Source organism: Myotis davidii, unplaced genomic scaffold, assembly GCF_000327345.1.
Source record: "Myotis davidii unplaced genomic scaffold, ASM32734v1 scaffold535, whole genome shotgun sequence".
Taxonomy (NCBI): Eukaryota; Metazoa; Chordata; class Mammalia; order Chiroptera; family Vespertilionidae; genus Myotis; species Myotis davidii.
Genome location: NW_006286980.1, coordinates 671,922 through 694,767, shown reverse-complemented (window position 1 = coordinate 694,767; position 22,846 = coordinate 671,922). Strand labels below are relative to the sequence as shown.

The 22,846-nt window shown below is 38.3% G+C and overlaps 1 protein-coding gene across 4 annotated transcripts in view; it reads left to right on the top strand.

Moving 5' to 3' along the window:
- The window catches only part of CCDC91 (coiled-coil domain containing 91), a 270,185-nt gene that overhangs the window by 5,107 nt on the left and 242,232 nt on the right, over positions 1–22,846 (top strand). Inside the window, exon 2 of one of the 4 annotated variants that reach the window (XM_015560767.1) lies at positions 7,792–7,797. The exons of the other annotated variants lie outside the window; for them this stretch is intronic. The gene's annotated coding sequence lies outside the window, so the exon portion shown is untranslated. The remainder of the gene's footprint in view (positions 1–7,791; positions 7,798–22,846) is intronic. 4 annotated transcript variants of the gene reach the window in all.

Genomic DNA, 22,846 nt, shown 5'->3' with positions numbered 1-22,846 from the left:
TTCCCCAGCCATACCTGTCAATGCCCAGTGGGCTCATGAAAAAAGTGGCCATGCTGTCAGGGATGGAGGTTACATAAGCACTCAGCAACATAGACTTCAGCTCATCAAAACCTGCCTGGCTGTGCCCACTGCTGAATGCCTAATCCGCCAGCAGCAGTGACTAACACTAAATCCCTGAATGGCACCATTCCCTCAGGTCATCAGCCAGCTACCTGGAGGCAGGTTGATTACATTGGACTGCTACCATCATGGAAAGGTTGCAGCTATTTGTTCTTACTGAAATAGACACATATTTTGGATATGAATTTGCCTTCCTCACATGCAGTGTTTATGCCAAAACAACCATCTGTGGGCTCACCGTGTGCCGTACCCACTGCCATTCTATTCCACACAGCATTGCTTCTGATCAAGGAACTCACTTCACAGCGAAAGAAATGAGCAGTAGTGTCATACTCGTGGGATGTACTAGTCTTACCATGTTTCCTACCATCCTGAAGCAGCTGGCATGATAGAATGGTGGAATGGCCTTTTGAAGATTAAGTTCCAGTGCCAGTGAGGTGTGAGTGCCTTGCAGGACTGGGGCAAGGTTCTCCAGAAGGTTGTATATGCTCTTAATTAGTATTCAATATATGGTGCTATTTCTCTTATAGGCAAGATTCACAGGTCCAGGAATCAAGGGGTAGAAATGGAAACAGCACCATTCACTATTACCCCTAGTGACTCGCTAGCAAAACTTTTGGTTCCTGTTTCCATGACCTTATGCTCTGCTGGGCTAGAGGTCTTAATTCCAAAGGGAGTAATGCTTCCATAGGAGACACAACAGTGATTCCATTTGTTGGCAGTTAAGACAGCTGTCCATCAGTTTTGGACTTCTCATGTCTCTGAATCAACATGCAAAGACAGGAATTACTATGTTGGCTGGGGTGATTGATCCTGACTACCAAGGGGATATTGGACTGCTATTTCACAATGGAGATATGGAAGAGTTTGTCTAAAATACAGGAGATCCCATAGGGCATCTCTTAGTAATACTGTGCCCTTTGATTAATGTCAGTGGAAAACTGCAACACTATTCAGGGAGATTACTGATAACCCAGATCCTTCAGGAATGAAGTTTGGTCACTTCACCAGGTAAAGAATCACAGCCATCTGAAGCACTTGCTGAAGATACCAGCTATAACCGTGTTACCAGTTATAGGAATAAGGACTCTATTGTCATGAGTATTTCCTCATTTCATTTTAAATATATTTTTTGTGTTTGTGTGTGTATATAAACACACAAATATATATGCATATATAACATGTATATATGGCTATATTCATATGTAAAATAATACTTTTCTCTCATGCCCTTACCATGTAAAAAACGTATTAAATGTATATCATGCACTCAGTTTTAAATATTAGTAACTTTACACCATAGTATGTAAATTCTGGGATATCAAAGAGAAGAATAAACATTCAAGGACTTTACCTCCTTTTCTGGGGAAGGGGTTAGTAAGTTTGCAGTTGTACACAGGATGGTTGTATCATGTTAAGCAGAATTATGATCTCCTAATTGTTCTCATTTGGTGATTAAGGATGGTTTAAGAAGATGAATATGGGTGCCCAGTTGATGAGGGTTGAACTTGTGTTGATTAAATTTATGTGTCACCTTGACTGGGCCATGAGGTGCCCCTATATTTGATCAAACTGTATTCTGAGTGTGTCTGTGAGGTTGTTTCCTAATTAAAGTTTAAATTAGTGAACTGTGTAAAACATATTGCTCTCTCGAATGAGGTCCTCATCCAATCAATTGAAGACCTGAATAGAACAAAAAAGCTGAGTAAGAGGGAACTTCTGCCTAATGGCCTGAGCCGGGGCATTGCTCTTCTGTATTTGGACTGGGACTTACACCACCAGCTTTCTTGGTTCTCAGGCTCTCAGATGCAGCCTGACACTACAGCATCTATTCTCCTTAGTTTCTAGCTTGCTCACTGCAGGTCTTAGGACTTCTCAGCCTTAAAAGAGTATATGGTCATCTTAACATTGGTTTAATTCCTGACAGTATCCTAAAGGCAACTTGTAAAGAAATTACTATAGAGAAGGGGGATACAAAATAAAATGCTTAAGATGCCGAGTCCTAGAATAAGTGGGATTTATAGTAAAAACGCTTAGAAATCAAGGCTAAGGCCACAGAATTAGATTAGTCATAGATGCACTCAAACAGCAATCTATATTACGAAGTATATTGACATATAACATCAGTTTATAATGATTAATGATAAATATAAGCTTTTGGCTTAAATGTATTCGATAAGACTTAGGTACTGTATAGCTGTTGTTCTTTAACCTTTTATTTTTGCCACAGTCTCATTTTAGATTATGTTCCCATTATCCCTGTTGAAAGCTAAGATGCTAATGAAAAATGAAATCCTATCTGCGTAGATACCGCTTAAATAAAGTATTGCTTAAATAAAAAAAGAGTGGAGAAACTCATGACAGCATAACTCAGTACTTAGTTTGTTTTAATTTTTTAAAAAGTAAACTGAAGGAGTAATCATGAAGCCTGTAGGATTTCCCCTTTTATAAAACATTTGTAGGGCAAAAGAATGATTGGATATTTTCAGCATTTAAAGCTGGTTAATTACCACACATTCTTTCCATTGTGATTGTGTAGCAATGCTGAGGTCTGGAATCATGGGAATCATTTCTGAGATTTTTTTTCCCCCCTCTCAACTCTCAGTAGACTTTTTACTCTGTGTCTGTGATGTTGTATTATATAGCAATTCTTTATTGGTTCTCAGGCCTAGAAAATATAGAGTAATTTTCTAAGCAAAGCAAAACCTCCTTCCTCTTATAATTCAGTTACTTTAACATGTCTTCAATAATTGAAGGAAAATATATGTTGTATCTCAAAAATAGCACAGAACTAAGTTATTCTGGTTAAGAAAGGTGTGCCATTTTTTTGGAAGTTTATGTGTAATGAGTTGTAGCTAATTTTCAACTTCTTAGGAGAAGGCAACCACAACAATTAAACAAAACACCACTAATTGGTTATAAATGTGGAGAAGATGGGGCATATGTTTGTGTGTGTATGAACTATAGCATTCTTTTATGTAGTTAAATATTCTTATCTATTCTTAAAATAAAATGGGCAGTTGGTCAGAGCGATGCTATTATAATTACTGTTTATGTATGAAACTGAAATTTATTGATGACTTCTGGTGTGTATGTGAATGTTGAGAGAGTAAGTCTTTGTAAAGGATGTAAATAGAATGCTACTTGAATTTTAAAAGATTCTTCGTTTTGGCCTTTCAGAATATCATGAAGCTAACATATGCATTGGAGTCTATTGTAATGATAGTGAAGGAACCAACACTTAGGAGAATTACACTTTTGTTCATATCACTACCATTGCTTCAGGTTACCCAAGTGCATATTCCTTTCTCTCATGATAAGAAAATTATGGCCTGGATTAAATTCTTAATAGGAACATGCAAAAATGATCTAGATGGTAGTATTGTGATAGTGACAACAGGTTTTAGCACAGAATAGGACACATACTTGAATATCTATATCTATATATATATATATATATACTAGTAAAAGCCTAAGTGACCATTAGGACTGGTCGACCGGTCGCTATGACGCACACTGACCACCAGGGGGCAGACGCTCAATGCAGGAGCTGCTCCTTGGTGGTCATTGTGGTCCTACAGCCAATCTCCCATGGCCGGCCAACCTCCTGCAGCTGGCCAACCTCCCGCTGCCCCCTACCTCCTGCCCCCGGCCCATGGGCCCCAATTGGGACAGGGTGAGATGGATCGCCAGCCAAGGCAAGGAACCCCACCTATGCACAAATTTGTGCACCGGGCCTCTAGTATGTATATATAAACACATCCATTTGTCCATATGTATGTTTCAAATTAAATTGCCTAGGAATATTGAAGCCCTCAATTCATTGCCTACTTTTAATATCTCAGTGCAGAAGTATTTTGCACATCAACCGAGTTTGTGCATATTTGAATTGTATATAGCTCTCAAAAACTTTAGGAAATTTTCTGAAATAACAATTTTGAATTGACTATATAATCATATTTATAGTTACAGGTATGCCTCTTATAACTTTTTTCCTTGTATTTGTGAAGTTGAAGACAGTAAATCAATATACGTGTTTATTAATGAACTGTTGTTCTCTGCAAAAAAAGAATGGCGCACTAGCCGGTTTTGCTCAATGGATAGAACACTGGCCTATGGACTGAAGGGTCCTGTGTTGGATTCCAGTCAAGGGCACATGCCTGGATTGAGGGCTTAATCCCCAGTAGGGGATGTGCAGGAGGCAATGATTCTGTCTCATCATTGATGTTTTTATCTCTTTTGCCCTCTTCCTGTCTCTCTTAAATCAATCAATAAAATAAAATAAAAAGATAGAAAGAAAAAAATGGCAAACTTTTCAGAATGGCTGGAAGAGACAGAATATGAGGTGGAAATGTAAGTTTGAGCCTGATTATTAAGGGACTCTAGGAACTCTAGGGATAGATTACCAATAGCATAGTGAGAAGTTAAGCACGGGCATGCTGAAGTCAATCCTGGACAGGTTGGGTTAATGCCCTTTTTGATCAAAACAATATGTAATTATTCTGTTGTGTAACAATCTGGAAATATAAGGCTGTTGGGAAGGGGACAAAGGCATGACAGAAACTTCTTAAGTAAAACAAATACTTACTGTGCAGAAAGATGATTATAATTTGGATGTGCTGCTAACTTCCCTCAGTTTAGACAGCCTAAACCTACTGTAGAGAGCTTTAAAGCCTGGTACAGTTATATCCCTATTTCACTTGTCATCTAAGGCTATCTTGTTGTTTTTCTATTACTTTCTAATTTGGTGAATTTATGCTCTGTTCTCACTTCTTTCTTCTTATGTTTGATCTTTTGGACACCCTGTTTTAAGATTAGCTGCATTATACATCTTTTTTTTTAAAATATATTTTATTGATTTTTTACAGAGAGGAAGGGAGAGGGATAGAGAGTTAGAAACATCGATGAGAGAGGAACATCGATCAGCTGCTTCCTGCACACTCCCCACTGGAGATGTGCCCGCAACCCAGGTACATGCCCTTGACCGGAATCGAACCTGAGACCTTTCAGTCCGCAGGCCGACGCTCTCTCCACTGAGCCAAACCGGTTTCGGCTGCATTATACATCTTGAGGCACTTTACATACTGCATATCTTTTCCCTCTAATTCTCAACCTCTCTCCCTTTTGATTTTGGTAGCAACTGTCATTCTGTCTAAGAATCTTTCCTCTGGCCTTACTTTCAAACAATGCCCATCGTCTGGACTGTTTGCCTTAATGTGTTTTCTATTCCCATCATTTTAGAGGAGGAGACAGCACTAGTGACAAGTGTTGAGGATGTGATCCAAGTCTCAAACAGGCAGTTCCTTTCCATTACTTATTGTATATAATGAAGAGGGAATATGCAAATTGACCATCACTCTACCACAACGATGGCGGTGTCCACAGCGGAGGTGGAGTTTCTGTAACACAAGATGGCTGTGCCCACAGTGGAGGCCAAGTTTCCGTACGGAGCCTTAATGAGCAATCAGCAGGGACCTGAGGCTGTGCCCCCCACACCCCCGTGGGGCTTGACAGGGGACCTGAGGCTGTGCCCCCCACCCTCGTGCCAGGCTGGGGGACCTCAGGCCATACCCCCATCCATCAGGGCTCGATGGGGGACCTCAGGCTGCGCCCCCTGCCCTGGTGCCAGGCCGGGGGACCTCAAGCCACACCCCCACACCCCGGCACTGAGCCATGGGACCCGAGGCTGCACCCCCTCACCTGGTGGGGCTTGACAAGGGTGGGACTGGCACGGTCTGGATCTAGCTCAATGGAGGAGGGCAGCCGGGTCTGGGTCTTGCGCAATTTTGAGGCATGTGTGGGTGGACAGGGACTTGACTCTGGGTCCTGTGGTGTGCCCCAGACTCTGACAGGAGAAAGATTTTCATATACATTTTACTAATTTTCTTTTATCTCTGACACTTCTATTATAGAGAAAGGGCAAATAGCAATATTAAAATATTTCCTCTAATTGCTGAATTTCATGCACCACGCTACTAGTTTCTTTTTATAGTTCTCTAACATGTAGGGTTAGATTGTTTATTGAGATTTTAATTTTTTGATTTTTAACTTATATTTTTAAATTTGTCTTTGTTGTTGAAAATATTACAGATATCCCCCTTTTTTCCCAATTGATCCCCTCTCAGGACTGCTTTCACTGTGTCCCATAGATTTTGGATTGTTGTGTGTTCATTTTGTTTCCAGGTAATTTTTGATTTCTTCCTTGATCTCATTGGTAACCCATTCACTGTTTAATAACATGCTTAGCTTCCATGTGTATGAATGTTTTTGAATTTTTTTATTGTAGTTGATTTCTAGTTTCATGGCATTGTGGTTCAAGAAGATGTGTGATGTGATTTCAATCTTCTTGAATTTCTTAAGATTTTTTTATGTCCTAATGTGGTCTATCTTTGAGAATATTCCATGTGAATTTGAGAAGAATGTATATTTTGCTACTTTGAGATGAAATAATCTGTAAATATCAATTAAATCTATCTGATCTAGTGTGTCGTTTAAAGTTGTTGTTTCCTTCTTGATTTCTTGTCTGGAAGATCTATCCAGTGATGACAGTGGGGTATTTAAGTGTCCTGCTGTGACTGTGTTGATGTCAATCTCTCCCTTAAAGTCCACCAAGAGTCTTTTTTTTTTTTTAAACATATTTAGGTGCCCCTATTTTGGGTACATATATGTTTACCAGGGTTATATTCTCTTGTTGGATCAATCCCTTTAGTATTATATAGTGACCTTCTTTGTCTCTTACTGTGGCCTTTGTTTTAAAGTCTATTTTGTCAGATATAAGTATTATTACCCCGACTTTTTGTTGTTGTTTCCATTTGCATGGGATATTTTTCTTTCATCCCTTCGCTTTCAACTTGTGTGAATCTTTTGTTCTGAGGTTGGTCTCTTGTAGACAGCATATATGTGGGTCATGTTTTGGTATTTTTGTTTTTTTACCTAGAAAAACTTTAATTCCAGAGCAGAAACTGCTCGGACCCCTTACCCCATCCTCACATGGCAGGCAGGCACACTCACCTACCCACCCCAAGACCCCTGCCCAGAGGGACCGCCCATTCAAAAGGTGTTCTTTTTTTTTAAAAAAAAATATTTTATTGATTTTTTACAGAGAGGAAGGGAGAGAGATAGAGAGACAGAAACATCGATGAGAGAGAAACATCATTGATGGGCTGTCTCCTGCATGCCTCCTACTGGGGATCAAGCCCCCAATCCCCAACCTGTACATGTGCTCTGAGAGGGCATCAAACAAATCGATCAGTGGCCTCCTGCACGCCCCCCACTGGGGATCAGGCCCACAACCAAGGTACATGCCGTTGACCAGAATCGAACCCGGGACCCTTCAGTCCGCAGGCCGACGCTGTATCCACTGAGCCAAACCGGTTTCGGCAAAAGGTGTTCTTGATGCAAGCTGCCACCAGCACGAGGATCTCCCCGATCGTCCTCTGCCAGTTGGCGATGTCCTTGGACACGGCGCACCACAGCTCCCGGTGCCGTGGCTCCGCGTTCTCGTAGCGCCTCCTCACTGTGCCTCTGCTCCTCTGTGCCGTGCTGCAGCTCAAACTTGTAGAAGCGGGTCCAGGCGTCCCCCAGTTCGGAGTCGATCTTCACGGTGCGGGGGAACCACTCCCTGGCCTTGGTGATCTTCCGCTCCCTCCAGAACAGCTTGGCCACGGCCAGGAGCACGTGGGGGTCGTGCTCACATTGCTTCAGGGCATCGGCACTCTTGGTCTTCCTCCGGGGCCTGGCCTCCAGGAAGATGGCTTCAGACCACAGGACAGCGGAGCTGGGGCACTCCTGCAGCGCCTTGGCCATAAGCGTGTTGGCGATGTTCTTTAGCCGCGCACGGTACTCCAGCCTCACGGACTCCAACCACAGCCCGGGGTTCTTCGGGTTCTTCGGGCAAGACTTTTCCAAAATGGCCCGAGCTCGGGTCAGCTGCCCGATCTTCTCCAGCCGGGAAAGCAAAAGCCACAGGGGTGTGGAGCGGGGACATTTCTTCGGCCCCTGGCTGTAGGCCTCGCGAGCCTTGTCCGCCTGCTCCTCCTGCTCCTCCATCTGCCCCTTCATCATCCACAGCTTGGGGAAGTCATGAAAAAGGACACATCATGAAAAAGGACACTTGGGGCTGGTTTCAGGTCTTTTGGGGGTTTTGTGGTGTAAGTCAGATCAGTTGCTTTCTTTGCCTGGCCCTTGGCAACCTGTTGGAAGCTACAAGCGATCCACAGTTTGTGGCTGTCTCTGCTCGGCCTAGTTGTGTATGGGAAGGACCTGATATGTTGTATTTTCAATGAAATTTATTTCAAAATACCCAATAATTTTCTTGTGATTTATAATGGGTTATTTAGAAGTGTGTTAATTTTCAGGTTTTTGAAGGAATTTCTTTCATTGATTATTAATATGTTTCTTCTGTGCTTAGAGAAGATACTTTTTGTTAAGTTTTTAAAACTTAAGACTTGTTTAATGGCTCAGAGTATTATCCATCTTTAAATGTTCTGTGTACACTTGAAAAAATGCCTAATCAGTACCTATTAGTAGCATTTTTTCAGAAATATTAGACACAGTTGATTGCTATATTGATCAAGTCTTCTAATATTTACTGATTTTATTTCTACTTATTTTATCACTTAGAGAGGAGTGTTGAAATCTAGGTATGGTTATAGATGCATATAGATGTTTAGAATTGTGTTGGCTTGACATTGATTTCTTTATCATTATGAAATTTCTCCTTCATTCTAGTAATATTGTTTGATCTGAAATCTAACTTTTCTAATACTAATACAGTCACTTCAGCTTTCTTTTGATTAGTGTTTGCATGTATAATTTTTTCAGCTCTTTATTTTTATGTTTTTTTTTGTTTTCATAGTCAAAATGAATCCTTTTCATATCTTTGACAACTCTCATCATCATGGTTATTTTTTTCTCCTACCTTCTTATTCAGTCTAATTATTTCTGCTTTTTAATTTGCTTGTTTAGATCATCTGTATTTAATGTTCTTTTTAAGATGGTTGGGTTTAAATATATCATTTTGCTATTTGTTTTCCATTTTTTCCTGTTTAGTGTTAGGTTTGAATTTTTTTGGTCCCCCCCCCTCCCTCTTAAATATTTCATTTTATGCCAACTCTTGGTTTCCCAAGAGTATATTTTTGCTAATTATTTAATCATTTTATTGTTCTAGGGCAGGGGTCCTCAAACTACGGCCCGCGGGTCACATGCGTGCCGTCGAAAACATTTATCCGGCTCGCCGGGTGTTTTTGCCGCCTCTACCTGTCCTGCTTAGCAGCGACTCGTCCCGGTCCCGCAGTGCGCATGTGTGGAATGTCTGAGGGACAGTGAACTGGCCCCCTGTTTAAAAAGTTTGAGGACCTCTGTTCTAGGGTTTACTATATATATTTTGAATTTATTAGCCTACTTTTAAATAATATTATCCTATTTCATATATAGTATAAGAACTTTACAGCATTATATTTTCATTTCCTCTCATCATTTGTGGTACTGATATGATTTAGTTTACTTCTACATTTTCTATAAAGTTCACAATGTTTGTTATTAGTTTTGCTTTATGTAGTCAGTTATCTTTACAATTTTTATATTTATTCATATATTTACCATTTCTGGCACTCCTGATTTTTTTTTATGCAGATCCAAATATCTTTCTGATTTTATTTCTCTTCTCCCTGAAGAACTTTCTTTAATATTTCTTTTAGTGTAGGTCTGCTGGCAAAGAGTGCTCTCAGTTTTTGTTTGGAAAAATATCCTTTATTTCCTTTTCAGGTTTAAAGCTGTTTTCTCTGGGCAAAGAATTGTATGCTGCCATATTTTCTTGACCTTTCAGTTCTTTGACTATACCTCTCCATTGTTTTCTGGCTTACATGGTTTTTGACAAGTAGTTTGTTTTCATTCTTATTTTATTTCTTTTGTATGTAATGTGTCCTTTTTTCTGGCTTATTTAAACACTTTTTATCCGTTTCCAACAATAGCATATGATATGCATTGGTAACTTCCTTATGTTTATATTACTTGGCTGTTTTTTAGATTTCTGGATCTCTGGGCTTACATTTTTATGAAATTTAGACAATTTTCAATTATATTTCTTCAAACATTTTTCCACCCCCCTCCTTTTTTTCCTGGGCCTCCAATTACATCCATTTATTTTGAATAATTGCTATTTCAATTTTTTAACCTCATGTTTTTTTTTCATCTGCACTGTTTAATCTATTGTTAACCTTATCCTATGTATTAGCTTTATTTTTTTAAAGATGTTTTCTGGAAGTTCCATTTGAATCTTTTTCAGATCTTATATATCTCTCATTATTATGCTTATTTTTTCTACCTTCTTCAACATATGAAACTTTATGATAGCTGTTTTCATATCCTTGTTTGTGAATTCCATCATCTCTTTCATTTCTATGTTTCTGTTGAATAATAGTCTCCTGATTATATTATAGGTCATATTGTCCTGATTTTCTGTATGCCTTTTACAATTTTATTGGATTAATATATTTTGTATTTTTGCTTGTTGGTTTCTGAATTTTGTTGTGTTATTTCAAACAGGGTTGCATTTGGTTTTGTTTCTCAGTTATGTTACTTGGAATCAGTTGGGTTATTCTGAGGAGTATTTTTAAGATTTGTTAATGTGGGTCCAAAATATTCTTTTGTCATAGGTCTAATTTAGCCCCATTACTAAGGAGATACCCTTCCAAGGATTCAGCTGAATCACTATGTATTAGAAGGGTTATCCATTCTGAATGATAGGTACACACACTATTACCAACTGTGTGTGAGCGCCAGATGTTATTTCTCTACTCACATGGTCTTTCTTTTCCTGGCCTTGTGTAGCTTTCTCTCATGTTTGTACATGTTAGTTCTCAGCCCAGACTTGAACAAATCTTTCTATCTCTGGAATTCTCACTCAGTATAGTCTCTTTCTCAAATTCCTGATGCTGCAAGCACTAGCTGCCTCTCAAACTTTTAACTCTCTCCCCTCAAATCAGTGCGAGGCGAGTTTTGCTTGGGTTCTTCCACCATGTGCTGTGGCCTATGAACTGACTCCAGGTTGTAAACTGGGCAGTTTTAATGCTTATCTTGTTCGTTTCCTTCCTCTCAGGAATTATAATTCTGTGCTGCTTGTTATCCAGTATCTGAAAACTATTGTTTCATGTATTTTGTTCAAGTTTTTATTTATTTTAGTTGGGAGGTTAAATCTGGTCTCTGTATCTCCATTTTGATTGGAAGTAGAATGCTATCTGAATACTGTAGTTTAAAGTTTTCTCCATCCTTTACCATACTTTTACTTTGAATTAACCACAGTGCAGAAGATTATGGATGCTGTAGGAGTGTGGTAGTGAAGATATCTATGATTAAACTACTGGTGATATTTAGGAAATGAGCAATTTATTTTTTATTTATTCTTTTTATATTTTATTCTACTTTATACTTCATAAAGTATACTTTATAAGTTTCTTCTCTTGTCATTTAATCTTTACATAAAATTCAATACATACTTGGAATATGCACTATATTTTATGGTAGTTTCCTATTACTTATACACGTCACTTCCTGCTCTTAGTAAACCTTGAGAAACTAGACATTTTCATTTCTGTATCCATAATAGATCATTGTACTCAGCAGCTATTAAAAAAAAAAACACAGTTATGCCCTAACCGGTTTGGCTCAGTGGATAGAGCGTTGGCCTGCGGACTGAGGGGTCCCAGGTTCAATTCTGGTCAAGGGCATGTACTTTGGTTGCAGGCACATCCCCCAGTAGGGGGTGTGCAGGAGGTTGCTGATTGATGTTTCTCTCTCATCGATGTTTCTGACTCTCTATCCCTCTCCCTTCCTCTCTGTAAAAAAATCAATAAAATATATTTTAAAAACCCCCCGTTATTTTACTTTAATATGAAGAATTTTGGTGTACGGATTTTATGCTGTTTGGTTAATTAGAGGTCCTCATTATAATTATACTGTTTCCTATTCATTTTCTGAAATGAATCTAATCTGATTTTCCTTCAGATCTTATTCTTTTTGACTAGGTGACAGTCCCAAGGCGTTCCATCCTTGATATTATTATCCTTTTCATTGTTTTGAAACTATAGAACAGTGATTTTCAACTGATGTGCTGCAAGAAGTTTTAAAACTTGCGATACCTGACTATTTAGTCAGGGGCATGATCTCTTTTCCCTTAGGTTGTCAAAACATGACAACAGCCAACACAACAATAGCTATCTGATGTTAATGAATCAAAATTGTACCTATATTTTTGTTGTCAGATTGGCAAAAAATATAATGTATTTTTTGGTGTGCCACAGAATTTTAGTAATTAGTTTATGAGATGAAAACAGTTGAATATCGCTGGTTTACGAGATAGCTACAGTTGCATTTGGATAGCTCCAATGCTTTGGTCTTTTTAGGATCCATGCATATGGTGACAAATAGCACCAGTAACATCATCTCTAAAGGACAAGAAGTGTAGATATACTTACACAATTACAATTCTTTCTCTTGGAAGCTCATCTATTTTTTCATTTTTTTTTCTCTATTCCTTCTGGAAATTATATGTGTTCTTCAAGGTTATGCAAGCTTTGAAGGTTGAGCTTTGCCATCCTATCTAAGGGAAAAGTCAGAACCTTACATAGAGCCATAGTGGGGGGAGAGGAGGAATTATCAATTTTTATGGTATTGTGTCAGGAAATTGAAAGCATGGTAAAGAGCATGTGTACAGATATATCTAAACATGTAGCTCTTGCAGGCTGCTGAGTTTTTATTTTATTCTTTTTATGTGTTTTAGAGACAATATAATACTGGTATAGTCCATAGCAAAAAAAAAAAAAAATCTTTTTCCACTCATTTAAATTAATGGGTAGGTGTTTTATTTTTTTATTTTTATTTTTTGTGATGCTGATGGTCAAGATAAGTTTTCTGTATATATCGTACCCATGTAGTTTTTGCATTTTCCCCTAGACAGTGCTGTGTGCTAGACTATATTTGACTCTGGTTTCATTTGGTTTTCTTTTTCGTTGCCTCTTTATTTTTTTATAATGTATCCAGTTCAGCTTCTAGTATTCCAGTGCAACTATATGCCACCCATCTCCTCCCTTATCCTTTTGTCTGTCTCTTGAGTAGTATTCCTTCCTTTATATTTATTACTTCCTTTTTTGAAGCTTATCTTGTGAAATAATACTATTTCAGTAGGGAATTATTAAGTGATTTGATAGAGTATCTTTATATATTAATGATGCTGCTTCTGAAAGTGGGGGAGTTTTGGATTTTAAATTGACAATTCCAGGAGGTTTTAACTTCTGTATCGTTAATATTATAATGTTAAGTACTTTTAGTGACATTTCTTTATTTTTAGAGTTTTTAAGCTTTATTTAGAGTCTTAGTGTGAGAAAAAGAAATTTTTAAAACACATTAGTCTCAAAACTATAAGGTTCTCTTTGGGAAAATTATTTCTCTTGAAACTCAGGCCGTGGATGTATGTTTGCACTGTTTTCTTGGTAATTCCAAATCAGGTATTGTCGTGGATGTTCTGCTTGTCCCAGAAATAGAGCCTAAGCTGAGTCTTTCACTTGGGGAGCGCTTAAATGCTCCACAGATCAGTGACCAGAATCGTTTCATTCTGTGCCCATGTGGTTTCTGCGGGTGGTTTGTTGTTTTAAAAACTGTTTCAAAGAAGTGCATTTTTTTTTTCCTGGCAATCATGTGTATCCTGTGTAAGTATTTTTCATTACTAATAATTTTGAGACGAACCAACTCCAGATCATAATGCTGTTGGCTAAAGTGATGGGGGGTTTTATCCAGAGTTTTCCCATATGATTTGTGTCTGGTTTGCCAAAAATCCATTAATTTGGGATTCGCAAAAGGGCACTATAATGATGTCCTCTTCTGTTTCTTACTGTCACCCACCTGTTTTTGGAAATGCTTGCTATCAATATTGTGTAAATAAACAGTTTTAAGAAAAGTTCATGAGACATTTAGATTTCATTTCTTCTAGGCCTAATGTACTGGTTTTACTTTTGGGGGATATTTCCCCTGCTTCTATTTTATACTCTATGTAGAAATTTCCATGTCTGATGATGTTTGAATTCCAGCAGTTTTCATCTTCTTCCTCATTTAGGCTTAGTGGTTAGAAATCTTGTCTTTAATTGCATTTCAAAGTGGTTAGTTTCTGTCATTTTCCGTTCCCTTGTCCAACAGTAAGGGTTTGCTTCTGTAGGTACACTGAAACCTTTTAATAATGAATTTGGGTTTAAAAAGAAATTGAATTAAATTGTTGAGTTATTTTAGAAGTTATAACATTATGCTATTTACATTTCTGGCTACAGTGAAGTTTTTTGTGAAAGTTAAGTTTTGTAGGAAAAATGTCAGCTTGTAGTCTTAGAAGATATCTTTAGGATTTGGCTAGCCCAGAATTACAACTCTAAAGTCTGCTTAAATCTTCTAATTCATGAATTAATATTATTTATAATTAGGAATTAATCAGAAAGAAGACCTGAAGATTACCTTTCCGAACTTTCTAATTTAATAGAAAAGGAAATGAAATCTAGATAGGTTTAGGTGTCCAGCTGCAATTTAGGGGGAGAGTTAGTAACGGAGCACAGTGACCGGACTCCAAATCCAATGTCCTTTCCACCATGTTGGCATCTCTTACCATCTCATCCCCAGCAAAATGGAAATTTAGAGCATAATATTCAACCTTTTTCATCTCATGGCATACAAAAACTAATTACCAAAATTCTGCGGCACACCAAAATATTATATATTTTTTGCCAGTCTGACACAAACAATAGGTATAATTTTTATTTCATTCACATCGGATGGCTATTGGGTTGGTTGTTGTCAGTCTAAGGGAAAAGAGTTTGGTATTGCATGTTTTAAAAATTCTTAACGGCACACCAGTGTGCCTCTTTCAGCTCACCATGAAAGTTCATATAATAGGGTTCTGGTTTTAAAATACCAAATATATTTAATTTATGTGATATAAATTTGAGGGATAACCTTACAATTTTATACCACAGTTTCTCTCTCGACCTGTAAAACAGTACTGGTCATCTCTGAGGTTGTACTTTGTTATTTGAGGAAGGAAACTGACCCTTATTTTGTTCAAGCCTCTTCTTTATTGTATTAAAATAATTTTTAAATCTTCTCCAATTTAGGAAAACATTCAAATAAGGAACTCCTGTGTTGGCTACTGTTGATTACCTATTGGCATTACTCTTCTATCTACCTTTCTAACAGAACCTGTTTTGTTCAGGTATTTAATCCTTCATGTGACTCAGAGAAAAGTGTCCTCATTCCTAGATTAAGGATTGATTCTGGTAAGTCTAAGTGAAACATAGCAGTTTTCTTCTTTTCTACTGACAGGTTCAAAAATGAGCAGATAACAATCTCAAACTAACTTGATCCTGCTTCCAGCCTGTGGAAGCTACATATAGAAGGTCACATCCAAGGAATTACAGAGAATTTCTGAAACTCTGATTTGTAGTGCTTTTAGAGTCTGCTCTGCCGTTGACTTCTTATTATATCAGATCGTGGTTATATATTTCCTTACTGTTTAAACCAGTTTGCTTTGGGGATTATCTGTTACTTCCAGGTAGAAGTATGCTATCTGATGTATCTAATACTTTTCACTGTGAAAGAATATTCAGTAGGAATTAGGTTTTAGCAACTAAATTGATTTGAATTCAAGGAAGAGGGAAAAATTTTAATAGACTTGAAAGTAGGAGAAGCTTTTAAGAGATTTGTGCTGGAGAGAATCATAAAATTATGGCTCATAAGGCATCATAAACCCCTGTAATTTACCTTCCATCATTGAAGCTTCACTGAACTTTTCATTTATTTTTTCACTGACTTCCTAAATCTAGTGGTTCCTATTTATTCCTTATCTTCTTGATATCTATTATATTACACCTATTTTCATCCTTGTACACTTTTTTCTTATGATTTCTAGGGCATCATTCTATCTTTCTACATTTATGGTAACTTCTTTTAAGTTTTGTTTACTGATGGTATTTTCTTCAATCTATCCTTTGGATAGTAGTGGTTTTCTTTATTTTATGTTTTGGCCTAATTTAAAAAAGAACTTTATTGTTTAGAATAGTTTTAGAGTACTAAAAAAATTCTCATGATAGTATAGTACCCCACACTCAGTTTTTCTATTATTATCTACACTAATAAAAGAGAAAAATGGTAATTGGCGTACGACTGCTACCCTTTTCATTGGCTAATCAGGGCTATATGCAAATTAACTGCCAACTCAGATGTCAGTTAACTCACAACAAAGATGGCGGTTAATTTGCATATGTAGGCACAATGCAAGGAGGCGAAAGGGAAAGCAGGAAGAAGCCCCCTGCCACTGACAGTGATCGGAAACCCAGGGGAGAGCTGAGTGCCTTTTCCACCCTGGCCAGTGATAGCAGGAAGTAGGGGTGGAGCCAGCGATGGGAGCTGGGCACGGTCGAAGCTGGCAGCCACCGGAGCTAGGGGTCCCTTGCATGGGCCTAAAGCAGAGCCCACGATTGCGGGGCCACTGCAGCTGCGGGTCCCCGCTGCCCGGGCTGGATGCCTCAGCCAGAGGTGTCTTGCAGGGGCAGGGGCGGAGCCTGCAACCGCGGGGAGGGGGGGGTCCCCTGCCCAGGCCTAATGCCTCGGCCCTGCATCAGGCCTGGGCAAGGGGCAGAGCCAGCAATCGGAGGGGTCTGGGGGTCCCCTGCCCAGGCCTGACACCTCTGTCAGAGGCGTCAGGCCCGGGCAAGGGGCCGATCCTGCGATTCGAGGGTGATGGGGGTCAATGCCTGAGGTCTCCCAGTATGTGAGAGGAGGCAGGCTGGGCTGAGGGACACTCCCCCTTCCCTCCCCCCCCACACCCAGTGCATGAATTTTGTACACTGTGCCCCTAGTTATTTTATATTAGTATGGAATATTTGTTAAAATTAGTACACCAATGTCTATATATAATCTATACTAGAGGGGGACAGTTGGGGAAGAGCAGGCCCACAGGCAGGCAGGTGAGCGGTTAGAGCCAGCAGTCCTGGATGGCAAGAGGGATGTCGAACTGCTGGTTTAGGCCCAATCCCTGGGACATCCCCCAAGCTGTCCCAGATGGGAGAGGGTGTAGGCCGGGCTGAGAGACAACCCCCCTCCCCATGTGTGAATTTTGTGCACCGGGCCATGAGTTGTTAAATAAAGTCCCCACTTTTTTCAGATTTCCATAGCTTTTATTTACTTTTAAAAATTTATTTTAGTTTAGACTCTCATATAGGATATCATATTATATTTAGTGGTCATATGTCCTTAATTTACCTATTGGCTGTGACAGTTTTGTAAACTTCATGCATTTTTGATGACTTTGATCATTTATTTTGAGAAATACTGGTTAGGTGTTTATCTGTTGTCTCTTAATTGGGGTTGGTCTGATGTTTCTCTTTTTTAGAATGGAGTTATGGTTTTCTGGGGGGAAGACCTCAGAGGTGAAGTAACATTTTCATTACATCATATCAAGGGGATATACTATCAACATGACTTACTGTTGACATTGACTTTGATCCTTTGGTTGAGGTGGATTTTGTGGGGTTCTTCTGCTTTGAGGTTATTTCCCCCCCCCCTTTCCATATTATACACTTTGGAAGGAAGGCACTATATGCAACCCACACTTAAGAGGGGGTAGTTTCACCTCCTTGAGGGTAGAGTATCTATATATTATTTTGAATTCTTTTGCATGGGAAATTTATTTATTCTCCCCACTCTATGTTTTATTGAATTCATTTATTTAATTGTTTATACCAGTAGGAACTCATGCATATTTGTTTTTTATTTTGCTTGGCCTAATTTTTATAATTGCTGTAGGTATATTGATGATTTCTAAATATGTTTATCCTAACCTTATAGTCTTCCCACCTATCTTTTAGAAAGCGCTCTTTCTGGTCAACTTCCTATTGGACCTTTCCTGTTTGGTCTTTGTTTAATAAAACCTCACACTAAATGTGTTTATATTGCCTAAGCTTAAACTAATAATTTTATATTCCATCTCCTTCATTTTATGCCTCATTTCTTCTCCCCAAACTGGCTTTTCCATGTGCTTGCTTAAGCTAGAAATTAGTGAAATCCTTCAGTTATCCTTGCCCTTAGTCTTACTCCCTCAGTAGCTTTCATTTGGATTATATTTGTCCGTAGCACTTTTCTAAAACTAGCCTCTTCTACTTCCACATCATTATCCACATTGCCTGATAGCCATTTTTATAAAATGCAGGTCACTTATTTGAAACTAGAGGCCCGATGCACAAAATTCATGCAAAAGTAGGCCTTCCTTCCCCTGGCTGCTGGCACCAGCTTCCTTCCTCTGGTCTCTGGCAGGCACCCGGGACCTGGGCTTCCCTCGCATTCCTGGCTTCATCTGAAAGGGCGTATGGTGTAATTAGCATATTATGCTTTTATTATTATACATGCTCCTTTTCTCACATCTCTTCTCAGAATCCTTTAGTGAGTTCAGTTTCTGGACACTAATTTAACTGGGATCTTGGGCAGATTACTTGGTTTCTCTCTAGCCTAAATTTCTTTACTTAAAAAGCGTGGATGTAATGATAGAGATCTTCTGAGGATTAAAAGTAGTAGTGTGTCTTAAGAGTTTAGGTGTGTGTGGTATAAAGCAGTGTGCTTAAAAGATAGTTATTTGTATTATTCTCTGGATTCCTTCAAAGTCATGGCCCTTCATAACTTGGCTCCTAGCCACTTATCTAGCAGCTTCTTTTATGGTTATTCTGCCACCATAGGCACCTTATCATTCAACAGTTATCCCTTATTTTTTATATTTTAGGTTTGCCATATACTATTTGCTTTCTGTACCTGTCCTTTCTCACTTGCTCCTTTGTCAGGATTGCGCTTATCTTTCTTGTCAAAAAGAAAAACTGGCTTTTACTTATCTCTTAATATTCAACTGAAATATTCCCACTCATGCAGAGTTAACTTAGCTCAGCTTGGGTTAATTGCCTACACTTAAGGCTAAAAAAAGTTTATTGGGCTGGCAAAATGTAGAGATGCCACTTAGTATAGGCCTGTGGATCAAGAACTTTCCATTTTGTTAGCTAAGAATTTTGTCTTAGCATATTTGGAGATGCCTATAGTTTCTTATCTTTATTGACTTTTTAATCAAGGCTACACTTTTGTAGTTTTTCTAATTTCTCTTCATTCTTCTCTGAAATGAAACTTTAACAGCCTATATTCCTTTAACATTGTATGGTAGTGGTTCGGGTGAAAGGAGAAGATAGAAGTCTCAATGTATCATATGAATATATCCATTCCATTCCCTGAATAGCCGTTGATGTGTAAAGGCTATATGTAATTTGGGGACTCTCTGAACTTTTATTTCTAAAGCAGGGAAGTTGGCCAGTGTATGTTAGAAAGCATTTCTTAAGTTGAAAACAAAAGGGGTTTCCAAATGTCTGAATAAACTGAGAAAGCTTTTTTGTTAACCCATATTGTTTCATCTTCCAGATATTCCAAGTAAGCACTTTTGAGTGATGTTTTTGCTATGGTTTTTGGTAGTATTACAAACTTTGTTCTCATATGGTAATGGGGGTTGCATGTTTGAATTCTGTATAGCAGTGTGTGGACATAATATCGACTCATACTGATATTCACTGTTATGGGCATAACTGATACTAGATTTTGATGTTTCTGAACTGATGCAGTTGTAGCTTATCCTATATAATAAAACCCTTATATGCAAATCGACCTAATGGCAGAACGACCGGTCACTATGACACACACTGACCACCAGGGGGCAGATGCTCAACACAGGAGATGCTCCCTGGTGGTCAGTGTGCTCCAATTGGGGGAGCGCTGCTCAGCCAAAAGCTGGGCTCATGGCTGGTGAGTGCAGTGGCATTGGCGGGAGCCTCTCCTGCCTCCGCAGCAGTGCTAAGGACCCCTCCAGTGATGCCTGCCTGTTGGCTTAGGCGGACATCTTCCGAGGGGTCCCAAACTGCGAGAGGGAGCAGGCTGGGCTGAGGGACCCCCCACTCCCCCATTGCATGAATGTCATGCACCGGGCCTCTGGTCAGTAATATGTAATGATGTATGACAATCTTAATTCTTGAGGTCACATGGAATAGGTGCCTGTAAAGGAGCATGAGGCTAATTTCCATAAAGAATTGAATATGAGGCATACTGTTAATAAACAATACAATAATTATAGTATTTGATATCATGTTTTTTTAAAGAAACCATGCTATTATTTATTCAATGATAGTGTTTGAGCTAGGTTAGGTTTTAATTCCTAATCTAGAAAAAACTTTTACATTAGAGTTCCAAGGTGAATCTTGTATGTTTGAGTACATAATTTAGATGTTTAAAAGTTGTATATTATGAATACTAGAGGCTTTAAAAAATTCCAAGAAATAGCTCTATGGAGAACTACTTTGCTTTACTATTATTATAGAATTTTAACAACGATTTTGTGTGTTGTAATTTGGGTTTTGTACATGTGGGTTGTGAGAAATAAACTGGAAATCCTGTCTCTCTGGGTTGGATTTTGGTGTGGCTTCAAACGGCAAACAAAATATTTTAGCTTGTATGTGCCAGGTAAAATTTTAAATGGACTTTCCATAGGGTACAAACTTCTGAAGCCAAATAATGTAAACTGTTTTTATAGTTGCAGACAGACTCCTGTTGACTTACATTCGGTTTTGTTAACTTAGCGGGAAATCAGTAGCTGATTAAGCAAACAGCTAAAGGAATATCTTTGTACATTCTTAGTACAGCTTGTTCCTGTTCACTCTGTGACAAGTTGTTTGGTGAATAGCTCCTCCATAATATGCCAAGACCTGATATCCTACCAGTCTTGTTGATTTTTTCCTTTTTTTTTTTTTTAAAATAACAGGTGTTTCAAGATATATCTTGATTTGTTTAAAGAACTTTTCCCAGAAGATTTGAATGATTTTAAATTTTTTAATTGTACTTAAGTAAAGATGTGTTTGTTTTCTTCCTTTCTTCTAATTTATTTGAAAATGTTAGGGAAGGAACAATGTAGTACAATTAGGGTGGCCAAATTTAGAAAGGTCTAGGTGAATTTATTGTCTTTAAGCTTGAATTATTCTTATTTATATGACTGGTTGGAGATGTCACATGTAATTTGAGGTTTACATTTGGTTTTATGTTAAGTGAATCTGATCCAGACTCAGCTATCTTCAATGATTTTCTTCAGTGATTTTCCCAGCTGTAAATTCAGAACTTGGCATTGAAAACCATGTGGTTTTGTGTAAGTAGAATTCAGATTGTGATGTTTTCTGTCACTTCATAATTCTAATTTTAGAGTTTCAGATTTTAAAGCAGTATAATTCACTCCAGAAAAGTCTGGAATCTGTGATTTTCCATACATTGCCAGGAACATTGATGGTCGATAGTTTGAATCATAGTGAATACCTTTTATTAGAAATATGGTGGAACCTTTTATTTACTCACGCATAGAATTATAAACATGAATTTTCTATCTTTTACTTATAAAACTACAGGCAACCCTTTGTATTCTCATTCTTATATTTCTTGGAAACACATAGATATTTATGGAATTTTCCTGTACTAGTAATAAAAAGGGAAGAGTGGGGAATAAGCCTCAAGCATGAGCCACTTATTGTTCTTTAGCCTTACTTAAAAAATTTCACCTTTCAAAATATTGCTCTTAATTGCACATTGAATGTGGCAGGTCCTGCTAAATTTTCTCCTTTAGCTAGCTATATTACCTATTGGTGTAATGCCATCTATCTATAACAATAAGAGCGTAATATTACTGGGACAGCTGAATGACCTTCCAGATGACCTTCTGGACAAAGCCTGGGGCTGTGAGGGCTGAGCCCCTTGTACGAATTTCGTGCATCGGGCCTCTAGTTAGATTATAAATGCCTGTAGGTTAAAGGTAACATTCATCTTTGTATTTTGTTATACTCAGTTCCTCACATAATAACATATACAGAGTAAGTATAATGGGTTTGTTGAATTCAATTGACTTGAATTAGAGGGGAGGAATTAGGTAAATGGAAAACAGTGCTAACCAGAGGAAAACTATGTCTTGTAGTCTTTCCAGATACCTTGTTATTTTCGTTTAAGTGATCAAGAATAGTGATATTATATTCATCTTTAAAACCCTTTTGACTGACTAGTGAGAAATTGTAGCATGTCCTTGTTCTGTTGCCAACTAGCAACTTACCTTTCAATAAGCTGTGCTATGTAGTAATTCAGATGGTTAAAAAATAATTTTGTTAAAAAATTTTTCTTTTAGGGAATAATGCTCATGAATTAATTTGTAGACTAATTTATTTATCTCCCCCCATTAAAAGTTAGTGTGAATTTTGAAAATTGTAAAATGTACAGGTTGGAGATGTATAATTTGTTGAGTTCTGACAAATATATAACTGTGTAACTATGCTCCAATCAAAATATAAAACTTCCATTTCCCCAGAAAGTTCTTTAATTTCTCTTGCAGTCAGTCTCTCTCTCTATACCACTCTACCCTGTCCCCTGATCCACTCTTCTGACTTCTATTACATAGATTAATTAGTTTTACCTGTTCTTGAGCTTCATATAATTGGAATTATATAATAAACTAGGGGCCCGGTGCACGAAATTCGTGCACTTGGTGTGTGTGTGTGGGGGGAGTGTCCCTCAGCCCAGCCTGCCCCCTCTCACATACTGGAAGCCCTCAGGCGTTGACCCCCATCACTCTCCAATTGCAGGATCGGGCCCC